An 18,121-nucleotide genomic window follows, 5' to 3' on the forward strand; every position below is an offset into this window, starting at 1 on the left:
CTACATAAGGTACAGCCTCGCCATTATCTCCTCTTCGCCAAAGCCAACGTCTTTTTATTTAGTGATTATCACGGAGCCGTCCCGATGGATGCCCATGGCGGTGGTTGCTATGGCGATTGAGATGCAACTGTAAAGCCATGAGAGCGGGCCGTATATCTCCGCAAACACACACCCACAGTAAGTGAGGATGACAGTTGCTGTGTATAGATAATAACAGGTGCGCGTCTGCCATTTTTAATTCCTACGCCTTGGATTCCCGATCGGGACAGCCGCGTTTTTTGTCATTTCCCTGTCCTTTAATGACGGCTTCTTCATCTGACGTCCGGGCCATTCAGTCGCTGTGGAGCCGCATGTCAAAAGGCATGAGCGCAGGCCTCGACGGCGGCAGTGTAAACCTTAATTGCCGCTGACAGGACGTTGGCAGAACACAGTGTATCCCGTTTCTCGGCCCGGGACGATGCAAAAAAAAAAAACGCACGGGGACAAAAGACGTGTCCCGTCTCTTTCATTAGCTCGTGCTCCCCCTCTGCCGTCTCTGTCCTAATACCAATTAAAATCAGAGCGTTTGTGATGGACATAAAGAGCGCAGTTATATCATTCGGTGGGAATTGGGTGCAGCCGGGCAAAGGCGGGAGGTACCGTCTTTTGGCACAGGGTTAACACAGGGGGATGTCATGCCCAGTCATGTCAGGGGCAAAGGGGAGGGCATAAGTGACAAACTAACTGGCTGGCGTGGAGCCTCATCTACACCGAGAGAGGGAGGGAGGGCGGGCAGGGCGCAGCATTATGAGAACGCGCCACTTAGGAGCGTTTTGCAATCTGCCGCGATTTCGTAATTCGGTTTTCGGCGGGGCGGGAAACGTGTCGGTGCCAGCGGTCCGCCAGGCCCCCGAATGGGACAATAAGGTTTGAAATTACCCCTGGATGGAGCTTGCATCACAATGACGGGCGCACAAAAGAGGCAGAGGTTGTGTCATGCGTGCGCGCTCGTCCCGGGCTCCATTTTTAGCTGTTGCGCGGCGCACGGCAACAAACCGCTCAATCGTGAAGAGGAGATCAACACGGGAGGCCAAAAATAATGATTGTTTGTTCGCCATGCGTGCACGTGCGCATATCTTGTGCGAGCGCTAAAAATAGAGCGAGGGATAAGCCGGGCCCTCTTTATTGCAGAGAAAGCTTTTAACCCCTTCACCTCCGGATTTAAGCAGCAAGAGTGTGATTCTGTGCATTCAGATGAGGATAAATAGGACTGACCGGGATGAGAAGAGAAGAACAAGGCAATTGAGAGTTGAAAGCTGTGGACATTTTTGGATCTTGACCTTCAACACAAACTTATCTGACCAATACTACAAGGAGTGTGCTGTGGTTATACATTAAAGCCGCCGACTACTGTACGTCTGTGGAAGTTGGTATTTATACTGTCATTATCTTGTTGTTGGAGAGTAAAGGCCATGTTTAGACAGGAGAGATAGGGGCAAGCACGAGGGGTTACAGAGTGAAAAACACTCTTGATGTACTAAGGGACAGTAGTTGTGTGTGTTTATGAAAATGTGCAAATATAAACAAATACTTCAATAATTAAAACATTAATGCCAGGTATTTCAGCATAGTATTGTAGCAGAGCGGGAACTCAATATTTTTTACATTAGTCTGGGTTTTGTTTTGCTTGGGATGAGATTATTGCTTTGTTTTGGAGACAAATAAGTGTCCAGAGAGCAGTCCCATTACTCCGTGAGTGGGCCGATCGACTGTTGAGATTGACAGAGCTTTTTTAAGCGGCTGTCCGTCAATATATTGAGTGATCTGAAGATGGACTACTACACATTTAACTGGTTAGGGCCTGTCCTCCTCAGCCAGACCAGTGTTGCTCATATATATATAGGCCACAAGAATCTATAGGGGACGGTTTACCTTGACAACTTTTGACAACAATTGATTCAATGCATAGCCTCTCCGTTGTCCGGGAAGCTCAAACTCTTTCATTCACACTAAGAAGGTAACCCAAAGCAAGGAATGTTTTTAGCTAACTCCCTGTTGGCCAGTGTTGGGTAAAGACCCGATAGAAGTAAAAAAAAAAAAAAGAATAGAAGAAAACTTCGAGTGTGTATCACAAAATATATTGTTCAGATCGTAGTCTCCTCTAGTTTAAGCACATACATCCTGTGTTAAGTTTTTTAATATGTTGTGATTATCCAACAGCTGCTTGTTTTCTGTCATGTGCCGTCTAAATATTGATGTAATCCAACAATACACGGCTAACTCTCCATACGTTTGCTAAGTGGTGACGTCACAGCTCTACTTCCAGGTCCCAAAATGTGCGAGAAACTACAAAAAAGTCTTTAATGCCACAATCAAAATTTCACAATCAATATTTTCTCTCCGGGTTAGCGGAAATAAATGCTAACGGCACAGCAGCTACGCTAACCCCGGAAGTAGTGACTTAAGTAAATATTACTTTTCTAGCAGTAGGTGCGGCATTTTTGGCCAATGAGTCTGAGAAATAAGCAGGTTCCGTGACTCTCCGTTGAGTTTCAGGAATATTGATGATTGATGATTTTTTATATTTTTTTCTCGCATATTTGCCGGTTTGCTAGGATCCGGAAACGGAAGTATCGGAATAAAACAGACAGGAAACAGTCGTAACCCTAGGAAGTTAGCATCATGTTGCTATGAAAATTCTGTCCACAGAGCCTTTTAAATAGACCTGACTTTGGGCATAACTTCAAATCATAACAACGCCGCCCAAGAAAGTGACTTCCTGTTTCGATCCAGCACGCCAAAACAAAAGCACACATCTCATTGATTAGTGCAGCAGGTACTTGCAACATTACAAGAATATAAATACACACATTTTAATTTTGGCTGTTAATGGTTAGGCAGAAAGAAAGTTGAACTAATGAACTGCTAATGAATAAGATGGTGCTCTTATTTTGGCGCGCTGGAGTCAATTTGCAACATGAAAGGTTGAAATGAGCAAATCGGCTGACAGCTGTTATTCAGACAACACAATATTCTTGGAAACTACAAAACATCCTTATTGTGAATAAAACCTGCAAACCCTGTACTTTAGACCAGTATTTTCCAAGTAGGGCAATGCGGCCACAGGTGGAACTTGGAATTATTTCGAATTAAAAGGGCATAATTGGAAAGTAACCATTTTCAAAGAACAGCTGAATGAATGATTATTTACAGGAATTCATTTGAGAGTAATTTAGCTTTACTTTGGGGACAACAAAATTCAATTACATGCTTCGCAAAGTATCAATTAATTACTAATCTATTTATGATGCCTATAAAGGTGCTAGAATGTAAAACTGGTCAACCCTGGTCTCTCTACACTCCTTATCTCTCTCTAAACAAAAACACTGTGCTCGCTTACGTGTCTTCTCAGGCCAGATGCAAGTTAGAGATGGACTAACCTGAGTTCACCAGTATTAATCCACTCAGCGGTAGCACACTTCTCAATTTCACCAGAGCTCTTTCCAAACATCCCCTCCCCATCCCATATTCTCGAACGTTAACACTGTCTGGCAGCTAGAATAGGAAGAAAATCCACGGTATAGACGTGTGTACAAATTTCTGCATCATTACTGCATTGAAGTATGTATCAAAGCTCCAAGTGCAGAGAGGAGTTCATAAGAGAGAAAAATGGCACGTTTATTATTCTCGTGAGATTTGCATCCAAAGCGGCTGCCTGTCAAAACTAACAGGGCAGAGATGAATGGTAATTTAAAATGTCATATTGCCTTTGAGGATGAACAGCCTGAAGGAACACTTTAAGTCTTTGTCCTTGTCGTTTTTTTTTCTTTATGAGAAGGCCAAACACAAAACAGTCAGCGGGAGTGGGCGGCGCTTTTATTACAGGTGGCTCTAATAAACCTGTAAGATTACTTTTTGGTCACGACAACAATTACCCTGAAAGTGGGCGAGAGCGAAGGAGAGTTTCTTTTATGAAGGCTTTAGATAGGCCACCGGAGTGGACAGGCCGGGGCACGCACAGCGAGAAGCCTGGTCATCAGGTGTGTAAACTTAACGGCTCTAAAGGCGGCCATTTGTAAAAGATTTCATCAACAAACGAGGATGCAGTGGGTTCAGAACATTTTCAGGCCTTTTAATAATTATCTCATTATGAAGAAGCCTATAAAATTTGTATAAATTAAACAAAATACCACAGTAATACATTTGAGTGGTCATATACATAATTCTGGAATTAAAAATATTATTTTGGGCACCTCAGCATTGATATTTTATGTTATAACATATCATAAAGATGGTTTATGAGTGAGATATGTGTTGATCAGTATTTCAAAATGCCTGGAGATCCCTCTGCAAACAGCAATGGGAATAAGAAACTGAAAAATAGGAAATGCAAGGTTTCATTTTTTGCAAACGGCACACGAGCAAATCAATGCACTCAGACAGTGCTGGCTAATGCTAGATAGTCGGCTCTGGAGGGACGGTTTGCTGTGAAAACTTGAGATTTCATGACACAAATTAGGGTTAGGAACAGGGATTTAGTTAAGGTTAGTGTTATTTTCAGACAAACTATCCAAAAGCTCGGCAGACCCCTTCCGAGCAGACGACCTAGCACTAACCCTCTGTGCACAGAATGTTGCATAGCAACATAATGCTAACTTCCAAAGTAACGACTGTTCCCCGTCTGTGTTTATTCCTGTGATGAGTTATGATGAGTTAGCCGCGTCTTGTAATAAATAAATAGTTAATTAAACAGTACAAGGCTGGAATCAAGCAGCTGTTATATTCACTTACATACTTTATTCAAAATGTAAATATCACAGCAGAGGAGACTTTTGAGTTTATAAGTATTTTAGCCTTGAAGCTAAAAGCTAATTTAATGCGAACAAATGTTAAACACACTTGGCTTGACTATTTAAGATTTCCTCTGCTTGCTTTTTTCCTTTTTCTTGATTTAATTTTAATTTAAGTTAAAATGTGAACAGGAAGTAGTCTGTACCCTCCCCTGGCCAACACGGAACATACGCCATAACCGACACCATTTCAGTGCAAAACTAAGACAATGCCCTTTTTTTCCCGTATCAATCATCAACATAATAACGTTGAAAACACTTCCTGAACCCACTGTTTTACACTAACTATGTTTATGGATAGAGCCTTTAGTGGGCATGTTACCACGGCGGCAGGGGAAAAACCCTGCACCTGGGTGTAAGGAGTGCAGGTACAGAAGCGTGTTATGAGTACGCTGCACACTCCACGCACTTGCCTCACGGAGCATTTACGTCAGCAGCGCTCCCAGGCCACTTCTCCTCCTCAAACTCCTCTGAGACCAGGGAGTAAAGGTGCACACGCAGGAGAAGCAAAACAATGAGAAGTTTGAAAAATCGTATGTTATATGTCCTCTGCAGAAACTGATTTATTTCCTTCAACCAAAAGCATGGCTATAAGGAAATGGCTGGACAGTAAATCAGGATTGAATGGAAAAGTAAAACCTGAATCAAAAATATAACAGCTAGGGGTGTAACGGTACGCTAAAATTGTATTCGGTTCGGTTCACGGTTTTGGAGGGCTCGGTTCGGTTAATTTTCGGTACAAATAAATAAGAACTAACAAAATTTTTCTTTTGAAAAGCTGCCAATACACAATAGAATTCTTGCATAAAATAAATAAAAGTGACCCATTTGGGTGATATTTTAAATAAATTGCACTCTTATAATGAGAGTTACTGTAACTCATGAGAACCATGTGGATTCAACTCAACAAAAAGGCCACAGTGAACGGCTTTTTACTCTCGTCTACTCGCCAAACTACTGTCCTGATACTCTAGACTCACCAGACACAGTAAGAAGAGGGTTTAAATGTGAGTGAGGCCCAGAGTCTGCGCAGAGAAAACATGAGAGCTGCGCCCGGGACACAGGTGACGTGATGCAACCGCGGAGGAGCCGCGCATGAGGCGAAGCACCGGGACAGACGGCCGAGCGGGACATGAGCGGAGAAGCACTCGCGCTTTGGAAGAGACAGGGGGAAGGCGGTCGGTCTCTCCTGCTCATTCACTTCACCAGACTACTCCGTTTTGGTGTTATATGTGGCGAAGTAGGCGGAGAGTGAGTGCGCGCTGGAAGAGCCTGTCCCGTAACAACAACGCGTTGATTAATCAGTGAAACAACACTACGTAGTTTGCGTATAGGAAGAACCGGCTCTGAGCGCTGGTGTAACTTTTTGGCTGAAGTGCGGACGTGACGGGATATTGTAGCGAGGCTCAAGACTTTTAATCAAATACTTAAAGCCAGCGCCTGTAGTTTCTCTCGGCTACTCATGCAGCTTCAATGTACGTCACTCAATAGCGTCCGTGCGGAAACTCGCGTAGGAACTTTGTTCCGCGGCGCTTAATATGACGCTAATAATAAATTTACATTATTTAATGAAAATAATATACCGAAACGGTACGCAAGTGGACCGAACCGAACAGGCCGAACCGAACGGTTCAATACATCCCCGTGAACCGTTACACCCCTAATAACAGCCCATCTTGCAAGATATAATAATGAAGTAAAGGCACAAAGTTCTGTCTAAGTGAACCATGCACTTTAACCTGACTAATTATGTTTATTTAACGTTATCTGTATTGTCTGCTGCTCTTGTTTCGTTGGGCAATTTTTAACCTTAAATCAGTTGGTGCTTGTAACCTAGATACGGATGAGCCTTCGAGGGAAAGAGCACTATACCAAGTTCACCGGTTCACAGCAATAAAACGTGCGCACGCCCACTCATATCCTGCGCTGTAAAACAATAAAGCCCTGATGATCGCTGCACGCTTTAGACACTCCTTTAGCATTTGTGGAAAGTGCTAATCTTTAATTTTGGAGATTTTTAACGCAATGTAAAGTTCAAATTACCCATTCACAAATAACGATTTCCTTGCACTTACTGTGTGTGTGTATGTGTATGTGTGTGTGTGTGTGTATGTGATCCCAGAGATGAGCAAGTGTGTTGTAAACAGGTCAGACTTTTCCTGGAAAGCTTTTCTCTTAAGAGGCTGCAACACCTGCCATAGAAAACGTTAAATGTCCATTATAAACATCTTTTCTGCACATGCGCATAACTAATAATCAAGAACTGAATATAGAAAAAAACAAAGTAAATCAACCGAATGTCTCTAAAGCCTGAACCCTTGAAGGATTGAAGGACTGGGCAAAAAGATCTTCTTTTCCACAATATCTGAAATTATAGTTTTGCAAGGACTGTAAACAAGTACTTACATCACAGCTTCCAATAAACTGTTTCTCTTCATAAACCAGAGCCGTGTTAAACTGTAGTGCACGATCATTATAAAAAGTCTTGTGTTTTTTCGTTTCATTTTTATAATACAGCCTGAATGTATCCCTTTATATCGGCTGTTTGAAAGATTTTCGAGCTTGTGGGCTTTATTTATCAGCTCAGGATGAAAGAGGATGCATTGCAGAGCAGGAGCTGGGACTTGAACCCACCATGTGCCACAGCATTAACCATTAGACAATTGGCTGCACATGTATCCCTCTATTATTGACTGGACGTTAGCTTTATGCACGTGCATGCATTATTAACCATTTACTTGAACAAATTAGGCCTATCAAATATTGCAGATCGTATCATTATCACCCCAAATCAATACCTTGCATTGTTTTTCAAACGTATCGCCGGCCGACGGTTTGTAACTGGGAGGCAGTCTGAGGCAGTGCGTGGGCTGGACTCATACTGGAAGCCATTACGCTCAATTAAAATCATGTAAACATTTTATTTATTCATCCAGCAGACGAGTACTAATCTGCGCTGTCAGAGGACTGAGTTTATGATACGTCCAAAGCAGGATGGGATCAAACTACCAACAAGAAGCGCAGTATTTTATAGCAGAGTTAATAGTGCCGACAACTTAAGCAACTTCTGCTCAGAGCCCGCTGTGCACAAAGGCAGCTTTTTCACCAAAGCTGTTACTTACTAAAATCTAAATGATGGCACATTAGAGAGTATTTTTAAACATAAAGGGAGGGGAGAGGAAGAAGTCCAACCAAAAGAAGCTGACAAAATGCTTTATTGGTCATAGTAGGCTTTCTATGAATTTATATCTCAACGTATGACGCAAGTTTGTGCAGTCTAAAGGTTACTTCAGCGCTCAGAGACGGCATAAATATTCATTGTTTCTGTATAATGTTTCTGTTCAAGTTCAATCCGGCAGCAGGGGTCTGAGCGCCAAAAGAATAATGTGCAGTCCCTGTTTCTCTCCAGGTTGCAATGATAGTAGTTTAACACAGGCACAATTTGTAATTCATTCGTCAAATTCCAAAACCAGATGGAATAGCATCAAGCTGCAAAACGATAAGTCGAATAATATGGGCTCTTCTGTTTGGCAAACCGCTAACAGTAATGCCGTTTATCATCTTTTACACCATGATTTATCGCGGCATCACTGACTACTGCTATCACTGCTGCCCAGTCCTTGATACAGTTAACTTTCAGGGCTTCCTGGAATGGCCTTACATTACGTTCCTGTGTGAGTGATTAACACAGTGACCAGCACAAGCTCATAATCAGCGCCCCGCAGCGAGAACATAGCACAACTTTTGCCCCTTTTGTTGCCTTTCCTCCTGAACGGTGACGCGAGCTCAGAGACACGCGGTCTGGCCTACGGTGCAGATGAAAGTGGGCTCAAACTGTCACACGGCGCAGATAAGGGAGCTTCCAGATTGACCACAACCGCACACAGGCCTCAGAGGATCAAGGGGGAAAGGTGGTCAAAGGGAGGAAAAGGGAAAAAGTTTGTAGGGATGGCTGGATCAATCAAGACAAAAAAGCATTCTTTTCTCTGGGAAACTTATCGACAGTTACATACATCTACACCAAGTACAACAACTGACTCCAGGCAGAGAAGCTGCATGTTTGATCGCTATTTCAATGGATGCAATTGAAAGGTCTGTAAATAGAAAGTTATGTTCAAAACATTAACACTGAAACATGTTGGGCTCATACAGATAAGTCAAGTAGTAACATTACTCTTACCTGAGTAAATATTGTGGTTTCACCTCCCGCTTCTTCTTGCAATATACACCAACAGTGTATAGATTTAGTTGCATTGTGTAGCAAGCCCATTGATTTGAGTATTAGTAAATATGCCATCTAAATTTACCATGGTTTGAGCATTGTGCTGTCGAACACAAACACGCGACAAATGTGTCTGTCTATGGAGCTAAAGCTCTGCACACACGCACTAATCACTTCTATGCAAACACTGGGCCTGTTCCCTGATACGTCCACAAAAAAGACTGACGTGCCGGCCTTATCAGCGTGACCCCCTTTTGTTCACGGAAACACACAAGCCCTGCGGCGTATTGTTTCACTTTTCTAGGAAGAGAGATTTATGGTAAATGATATTTAATCTAAAAATCCCACGCCTGCTGTAATAAAGAAAATGAGTAAGTCGTGGATCAAAAACATGCGTGCTAGTAAGCTCATTTACAGATTACAAAAATGGCACACAAGCAAGGCGCCGCACACGCTCGCAAACACCCGCCTAAAGCAGCCGGGCGAGCGTCCGGACACGCACTGACTGGGCTTTACCGAGAGGAATTAAGTGCAAAAGCAAGCTGGGGGGAAAAAAAAGAAGTTGCCAGCTTTGGATCACGCAGAAAACACACACAAAAGTCTGACCCAGAACAAAGCCAATGCAGAGGTGGCCAAAAAGTGATTTCAAAGTGTTTCCCCTTGGTTTACTGCTTTGGCAAGGGGGTAATCTGGACTTCAAATAGTTACACAAGTAGAAGTCGAGTCAAAGGAGTACCCTGCACCTCTGCTGATGCATGTAAAAGCAATCCAGTTTAGCATTAGCGAGCACCTCGATCTCTGATGCAACTTGAAGCCACAAGATCAATGTGGTGACTTCACCCGATATGCAAGAGAAAAAAGATGAATCCTCCATTTGCTTAATAAAATACGGAGAATAAAAATGGAAAGAAACTGTCGCCTGAGAGTGACAAGCGCCACGAGGCCAGTGCGTATTACATATTTCTAGTGTCTGCCTGCGCCCTGTCTCCTACTTCCAACAAGTGCATCTCGGGACTGTCAGTCAAACTGGAAAAGCAACACCTCAAATTGACGCCCACACTTGGCAGCGCTCGAAGGACCAAGAATGTCTCCTCTTTTGCAGACACCAAAAACACAGCTGAACGGACCTGTATGACTTCTTGCTGGTGCTGAGGTAGTACTAGAACTACACTTGTTACGAAGCATGAAGTAAGAAGTCAGTCAATAAGTCTATGGTGGCAGAGGAAAACTATCCGCCCCAGCTTTAAAGAATATGCTCAAGGCGGTGGACTTTATACAGTCCCTTTGAGGAAGTTTGTCCTCCACATTTCCCCAAACTTCAATGCCACTGGGGCGGCCCGTCAGGAGCAGCAGGCAGCCACAGTGCAGCCCCTGGGGACACATCTTCAGAAAATCAGGAACTGAAACTATAAATATATATTCTGCTTTAGCCTGTTCAGATCAGCATGACATTTTTTAACCAACCAAATACCGATATAGCAGATTGTCCATCTTTATTTTGACAGGAATTGATCGGTTTATCTTCTATCCTTCAGCTTCTGCACGTAAGGGGAATTTCCTGCTTTTCACGGCAGTCAAAGTTGAGCCTGGCTTCAGGAAGTGATCCTAATCAAACTGATCACACGGGTACTATATCTGAAAGCCATTACTGAACTGCAACAAAAGTAGAAATGGGTAACAAATAGCAAGAGGTGCTACATAAAGTGTCTCAGCGAGGAAAGGTGTCGGATCTCCTCTGTTGCCAGGACACATTCACAGCGCCTTGGAAAGAGCTGAGCTAATTGTCTGTGAAAAGCATAAACAGAAACAAAGACAGTGGTGGGATTTCGAGGAAAATAAACGCCCTGGGTAAAAGGCTGTCATTATTTGTGCAAAGGCTTAGCGGTGGGGCTATTCTTCCCCCTAATCAATAGATGGAGGATATTTGACCCATAGTAGCCAAAACGGAAGGACCACTTTCTACTCATACGTGGTTTTGCACATCCTACACATCTATATTGTCCATTTGCAGTCACATTAGGATCACAAGCGTGGCTGACGTTATTGTCCTGTAAAGACCAATCTCATCAGTTCACTAATGCGGGCTCCATGCTATGTTGACTGTATGGATGGACTATTAAGTAAAGTGAATCCCTGATATCTGGGTAAATCCCCGGGCTGCTGCAGACGATATGATATGATTGAAATCTCCAGAGCGGCTACTTACTCTGAGCTGCCAGTAAAGGCTCAATAAGCACGCAGAATCAAAACAACAGTGTCCAAAGGGTTTCTCTGATGATTGCTGCATAGGATCACAATATATTATCAACTACACAGAGATGATACTTAGGGTTAAAGGGTTTATTTCCCATATCATGAAATGAGCAGGAAATAGAAGAATTGTGTATTTTGTGTAGCTTTGTCAAATTTCAGTGGTTTTCATTTAACCTCTTAACCTCCACCTGAACCGAGTGCATTTTCTCCAGTTTGACTAACAAAATCTTAAAGCTTACAGCCTGCAGGCCAAGTGTAACGCCTCATTTGAAAGCTAAGACCTACAAAGCTGATGTAAATTGGTCTTTTTCCTTGTGTTGTTGCCATGTTGTCGTCACTTATGAAGACATCCAGTGTCATCAAATTTCTGCCACTTTTTCGCTCTTTTTTTGTCACATTTTTGTCTCTTCTTCGTCAAAATTTTTGTCTCGTTTTTCGTCACATTTTTGTCTCTTTTTCATCACTTTTAGTCTCTTTTTTTGTCACATTTTTGTCTATTTTTCATCACATTTTTGTCTCTTTCGTTTTATTTTTGTCTCTTTGAACCAGTGAAAATGTACTCAGTTAAGTCCGGGGGTTAAGAGGTTAAATGTGGAGTAAATGTGAAGCTGAAACCGATTTTTGCTTTTTTTACAAGAGGTTTTTGCAAAGATGAGATTATTACATCAGAAAGCTGCAGATAAAGCATGAGCAGCCCGGCTTTTCGAATATACACTAATTTCAATTAAACAGGATTTGAGAGCATTAAAATGATACTCGTCTTTGTTATTGTTGTTCCACATCGAGCATTTCAATAAAGACGGCTTCACTGTACGTAATCAATCAGTGTGTAAATATGCAAAGCTTTGATAGTCGATGTGAATATCACTGGTGTGGATTAGCGGGGCTCGTTTTCTTGCGCGGCTCGGGGAAGAAACCGCGTTGGAGAATTAGAACAGGGCGTCTGATGATAAACTGCTGAGCCGCGCTAATCCCAGGTTGATCTAACAATGTAATGCTCTTTGGCCATGAGCAGGATGAGACGTCTGTTTTAACACGGTCAGCACTTTCTTTCTGTAAAGGCCTATGTTAATGAATATGACGTGAAAACAACTTCTGCTTTTCATCTTTTAGTCATGTCATTGTGCTGTGTCTAGGTCAATGACGTACATTGGGTTGCTGAGAGTTTTTAAGTCCAGACACCTTGAAAGGACTGCTTCGGATCATTTTAGCTTCCAAATTGCCTCCTCAATAAATCGCATCTTGTTAATAGCAGCTAGCACTTATATTGCTAGAGGAAAGTAGCTTGTTCTCCTTAAATATTCATTGTTGTAGCTTATAAAACACAAAATATGAATCCATAAAAAGCCTGAAAAATTGTTTAAAACACAGAGCGTTTAAAAGGAGGGGACAGGAGGTGCTCACATGAGGCAGGGATGGAGACGACACCCTCGGGGGCTTTGTGTTTCTGTCGTATTTATAGTGCACACACTCCCAGGTGTACAAAGTAAACATGCTCAACACTGTCAGGTACCACGGCGGGAATCTAACCTTTTCACGTGCCAGCTGCGCACCAAAGAATCCCAAATGTCCTCCAGAAAAAAGAGGCGCTGATGATTCCAAGTTGAAAGCGGAGAGGGGAGTCTCCTAATGAGTCCTCGCTCATATTGAATCAAACCAATTAACCGCCATAAAGCCAGATGAAAGTGTTTTATTACGTTCCAGAGGGCCGCGGTGTGTCTATGTTCATAATGGGAGCGTTCACATACATCAGCGTGGCAGATGGGGGGCGGCGGCGGTGGGGGGAAAAAAAGACTTCTCCACTTCTCCGCCGTATTGAGGAGTTAAATTCTCATTACTCCGCAAATGACAGTTACAAATTTTACAGAGGCTTCCCAAAGCGCCCGGGCAGCGATGACGAATGGATGTTTCCTGAGAGATGAGGCGGTGTTTGTATAGGAGACGCTGCGAAAAGTTTTATGGCGCTCAAAATCACACCCGACGTCTTTGAGGAGAGAGATCGGGCTTTTCGTCAAGTGCGCTGCGAGAAGCCAATTCCGCAGGCTTTTACCTTGAGCCGCTCTCAGTTATGCTATGAAATCTATTCACAGACAAATAAAACCGATATGACTTACATATAGGTAAATTGAATTTCACCGCGGCCTGTACCAACAAAATGAAGGAGGATATTAATCAATTCGTAATAAGTGAGCTGGCCTTTTGAAGTCACATTCATCTGGTGAAGTAAGCACTGTATCCAGGGTTAATCAATTGGCGGTAATGGCAATTGTTCCCAATGCGTAGGACAAATGACATCTTTTAAGCAGCTATTGTTTGTGTTTTTTCTACTGAAGGCATGAGTCATGTACGCTAACATTAACACACATTCTTAGCTTGCATATACCAAAGCGGTTGTCACGCCGCAACTCAAAATTTACATCCGCTAAATTATGCTTCCATTATTATTCCATTATCGCAAATACTCAATTTATGCGTCAAGAGTGCATTTGACGGGAGTGGAAATGAGGGGAAGGTAAGAGGCAGTTCTTTACAAACAGAGATGCAAAGATGAATAGATTTTACTGCTAATTGCTGTAATGAGTGACAAAGTGTAAACAAATCGCAAGAGCAACAAACCCATCAGTTCTTTTATTACATTAATTCTGACACAAACCAACCAAAGCAAGAAAGCGCGGGGAAATAAACAGCAAAGTAACGCGTCGGTCTTACCTGGGTGGCTGTGTGACGTCATGACGTTCGAAGCTGGAGGAGTCTTGCTTCGGCGACCGCGGCCGGGGCAGAGTGGTGCTTGTTTGAGTGCGAAATGTGATTGAAAAGGTTGTAACCGGGACAGTGTAAAACCGGTCTGCTGATTTGGAGTGTGTGTGTGTGTGTGTGTGTGTGTGTGTGTGTGTGTGTCAGAAAGCGTGTGTGAGTGGTGGGGGTCCTTCAAGGCTGGAAACAGGAAACAGACGTCCAGCAGCAGCAGCCAATCCCCATGAGCCTTTTGATTTGGCTGCTCCAATCACAGCAGATTGTCTCGCACCCGTCCCAGCCTGGCAGAGAGGAGCAGAGAGAGGGTTCAACATTTCTCTTCTGCTAATGCTAAGATTAAGTTCAAGTGAGTGAGCTCGATGTACGCTTCTGGAGGGGTAAAGTCGTGACGAAACTCAAATCTGTTTCAATGAAGCAAGAATATATCTGTAAACAAGAACATGCTTTATCCAGGGGGAAGAAAATGTCCATTACAAATCGATTGTCTAGTAAATTGAGTGTTTGGAAGTCAAATGAATGTGTCAGAAACATATGGGGGAATTGTGTTTTTGAGAGGTAGAAAAGAACTAATGGGAAAACCCCATTAGCCACACGAACATGTGAATTATGAATGAGCACAAACTTATGAATTTTTTATTTCTCTGTCTGCGTTCTCAAAAATAATGGTCTTCTCGTCAGATATTTTTTCTATTTATGGAATGACTTCTGTTTTCTTTGTTTTAGGACAGCGGCCTAAACGGCCATGGCCTGAAGTGTAAGAGTCACATGTAATTATGCTTAAAAGCCTGGAGCATCAAGTCGACTTGAGCACCACAAATAGAAGGAGTAAAAGTGCCGGAGGGCGCGGTGGGTGGGAGGGGCCGAGCTGGCGTGGGGGGAGCGTGCATGTTGACGCCCTTCTGTGTATGTTGGCAATGGCATGGGTCCTCTGAAGCATGACAACATCAAGTGGAAGTGGGGGTGGGAGGGTCTCAAGACGCAGGGCCAGACAGTGCAGCCTCGGGACAAATTGCCCCCCGAAAAGTCGGTCACTGCACAGAGCAAGCACACTCTGCGCTTTGTGATGGGAAAGGAAAAGGAGGTGGAGGGTGGGGGGCAACATGAGTGTCATCGGGAGTAGCTCACCCTCCAGGGGGGCTTCATGCAACACCATTCTCTCAGGGCAGCTCATGTGTCTCAGGAGGGGTAGTGTGTGTGTGTGTGTGTGTGTGTGTGTGTGTGTGTGTGTGTGTGTGTGTGTGTGTGTGTGTGTGTGTGTGTGTGTGTGTGTGTGTGTGTGTGTGTGTGTGTGTGTGTGTGCGTGTGTTGTGTGTTTGTGTGGCTATTGTCCCTAAAAGAGGGAGCCTGATGCAGAATGACAGATCTGGGGGGACAGGCCCTGGAGCCCAAAGTTACACTATAAACACAGACTTGTAGGCCAGTCTGAGATAAGTGAGGAAAATACTTTAAATACCAAGAACATACACATGCAAAACTGTACCAAGGCCCAGCTGCTCTGCTTTCCATATTCAACAACTTATAATTAATTAATAGGTAATAGCTGCTTAAAATTCCTGCCACAAAAATGTGGGTACAGTTAGCTTAACCCTGCACTCAACCTCACTCATACCGGCTCTCAAACCTCTCCAGGTTCATACCTACACCATTTAAGACAAAGATACCTCTTTGAGTTCGACTTTACACTTTAAAAACACGGGATGATAGGCGGGTATATTGCAGCTTTAACAGCCCGTTCGCCCCCATTCACAAAAAACATTGACGCATGCAGAGACTTACCACCGCCCATCCCGAACCATTCACACACGCAAACACACACTTCATAGGCCTGCGCCGTGTTTCACGCCCTTTATGCTAAAAACACGAGTATTAGCCAACACAAGAGTATCGGTACAGTGTGCATGCTATTAAAGCCTGAGGCTTGGCCGAGCTCTAAAAATAGCACAGCAACAATCGGCATAATAAACATCGCCTCTCCGTCCCCCGACTGCCTTCACTTCCCGCCCGCTCCAGTGCAATAAAGCCCATGGAAAGGTTTAGCTCAATGGTTTAAAGATGTTCGGGCTGCCCCACCGCATGTGAGTACGAGCTGGACTCGAAAGCAGCGGAGAAAAGGAAAGGGGAAGCCGAAACGTTCGCGGAGCAGAGTGGAAACTTCAGCCGGACATTGTTTTGATGAATCCTGTCTGTGAATCGCATCCCTGAATATCAACATCAAAGCGACGGATCGCTTTACAACACAAACACGCTGCAAACTTACGTGCACAGCTCAGGGGTGACCAGCCGTCCCAACATGTGTCTACAAAGCTTTTAGTCCTCTCCCATTTTACAGTCGGGGCTCCTCTCCGCGAAAAAATCATCTCCTGACAGATTCCGCCATACTGGATTTTTGTTACAGCCCCAGCGTCACATGGAGCGCCCCTGCATTCACCATAGGCGGGGTTAGGCTGATCAAACTGCGCTCATCTACTACACGGCGTGATCTGCGTGTTTGGGATAGGAGGCTGTGGACCAGCCTGGGCTGTGATTATGTCTATGTCATAAATAAGGAAGCAGGCGCGGGGCGTGTCCAACATAAAATAAAGTCAAGCCAACAATGTGCGCTGCGATATTCGCTTTGCATTAGAGGCGATCAGTCATTTCTAATGGAAACTCCATTTTTAACACACGGGCTCAATTTGAAGGTTTTTATGTACAGGAAGTTCATGTTTATAATAAAGTATAAGACTCTAATGAGACTTTCTCAGCGTCGTAGTGATCAACAATTCTGGTTGGTTAGATCTTAGCCACCACGTTTTCTTTATCAGGTTTTCCTGAATGGTGTCTTTTAAGCCAAAGCCACTTCAGCTTGAGTGAGTGGTGTGTAAGTGAGTGCCTGGTGATGGCTCAGTCCACCCCAGGGCAGCTGTGGCTTCATACATAGCTTACCACCACCAAGTATGGGAAGTAATGTTATTATTCTTAGGATTATTGTTATTGTGATCATTACTATTTCTAATTCCACGACACAATAAATCTGACTCTTTACAGAAATAAGACTTTTGTAGGCTCGTCAAATGTAAAAATCCACTGGTGTTAAGTTTATAGAATTAAACTACTACTTCTATGATCATTCTCACTAATTGTGTGACTTTCTGTGTTAGTTACAGACTCCTGATGGCAGATTAGATATGATTTATCTATGTGATAGGTATAGATAAATAACTCATGTGAAAATAACTCAAATGATTCAGCACAAATGCAACACTGATGTAACTGCGCTGCTATTATGGCCATTTTCAGCACTTCTCTCAAACCAGGCAAACAAATGTTTTTGATCCAATTCTCGCTGGTTGCAACATGAAACGCCCTCCCCACTGGCAGCTCTAATCCAATCGGTCTTTATTTCCATTACTTTCTATTTGATTTTGCATCTGAGCCGCCACCCACTGCTAAGGCTGCTAACCCAGGGCCTGCTTTGGCTGACTTGATTACTGTAATGTGCTAACCAGCATCTATACATCTCCCCTCAGACGCACAGTGCGGTTGTCATTAGGCCTCGGAGATTCATCTCAATTAAGTGGAAATCGCCACTTGAATGGTCCCAGTTATTAATATTATTTAGATTGTGCAATGTCCCTCAGAAACAACAAAATCTCCCGTCTCTGTGTGGTCGTATTATGTATTAAAGCTGCTAACAAAGTGGATTAGAGCTCTACAAACCTGATCTGAAACGCATGCGATGGTTGTATTCGTTGATGCGAATGCTCCTGGACGTGCACTGTGAACTGACAGCCCTGCTTGTCATGCCTGGAGGAGAGAAAGAGTTCACCAAAGTTTAAAACATGAAAGGAAGACAATGACAAGACGAAACCTATCAATCTCTTGTTACGAGTTCATCCGTTGTGCGTCTTTGTAGTAAATTTCATGACTAAGAATGACTCTGACAGATGAAAGAAAGTATAATGGTAATTTTTTTGTCACTTTGTTTCCTCTAATGCGAGTTGTTGACAATTATTACAAAGACAAAAACTGTACTGAACCACTCGCTGTTATGCTTTCGCTCGTATTATTACATAATTGCGTG

The sequence above is a fragment of the Gobius niger genome (assembly GCF_951799975.1).
Source record: "Gobius niger genome assembly, chromosome: 23".
Taxonomy (NCBI): domain Eukaryota; kingdom Metazoa; phylum Chordata; class Actinopteri; order Gobiiformes; family Gobiidae; genus Gobius; species Gobius niger.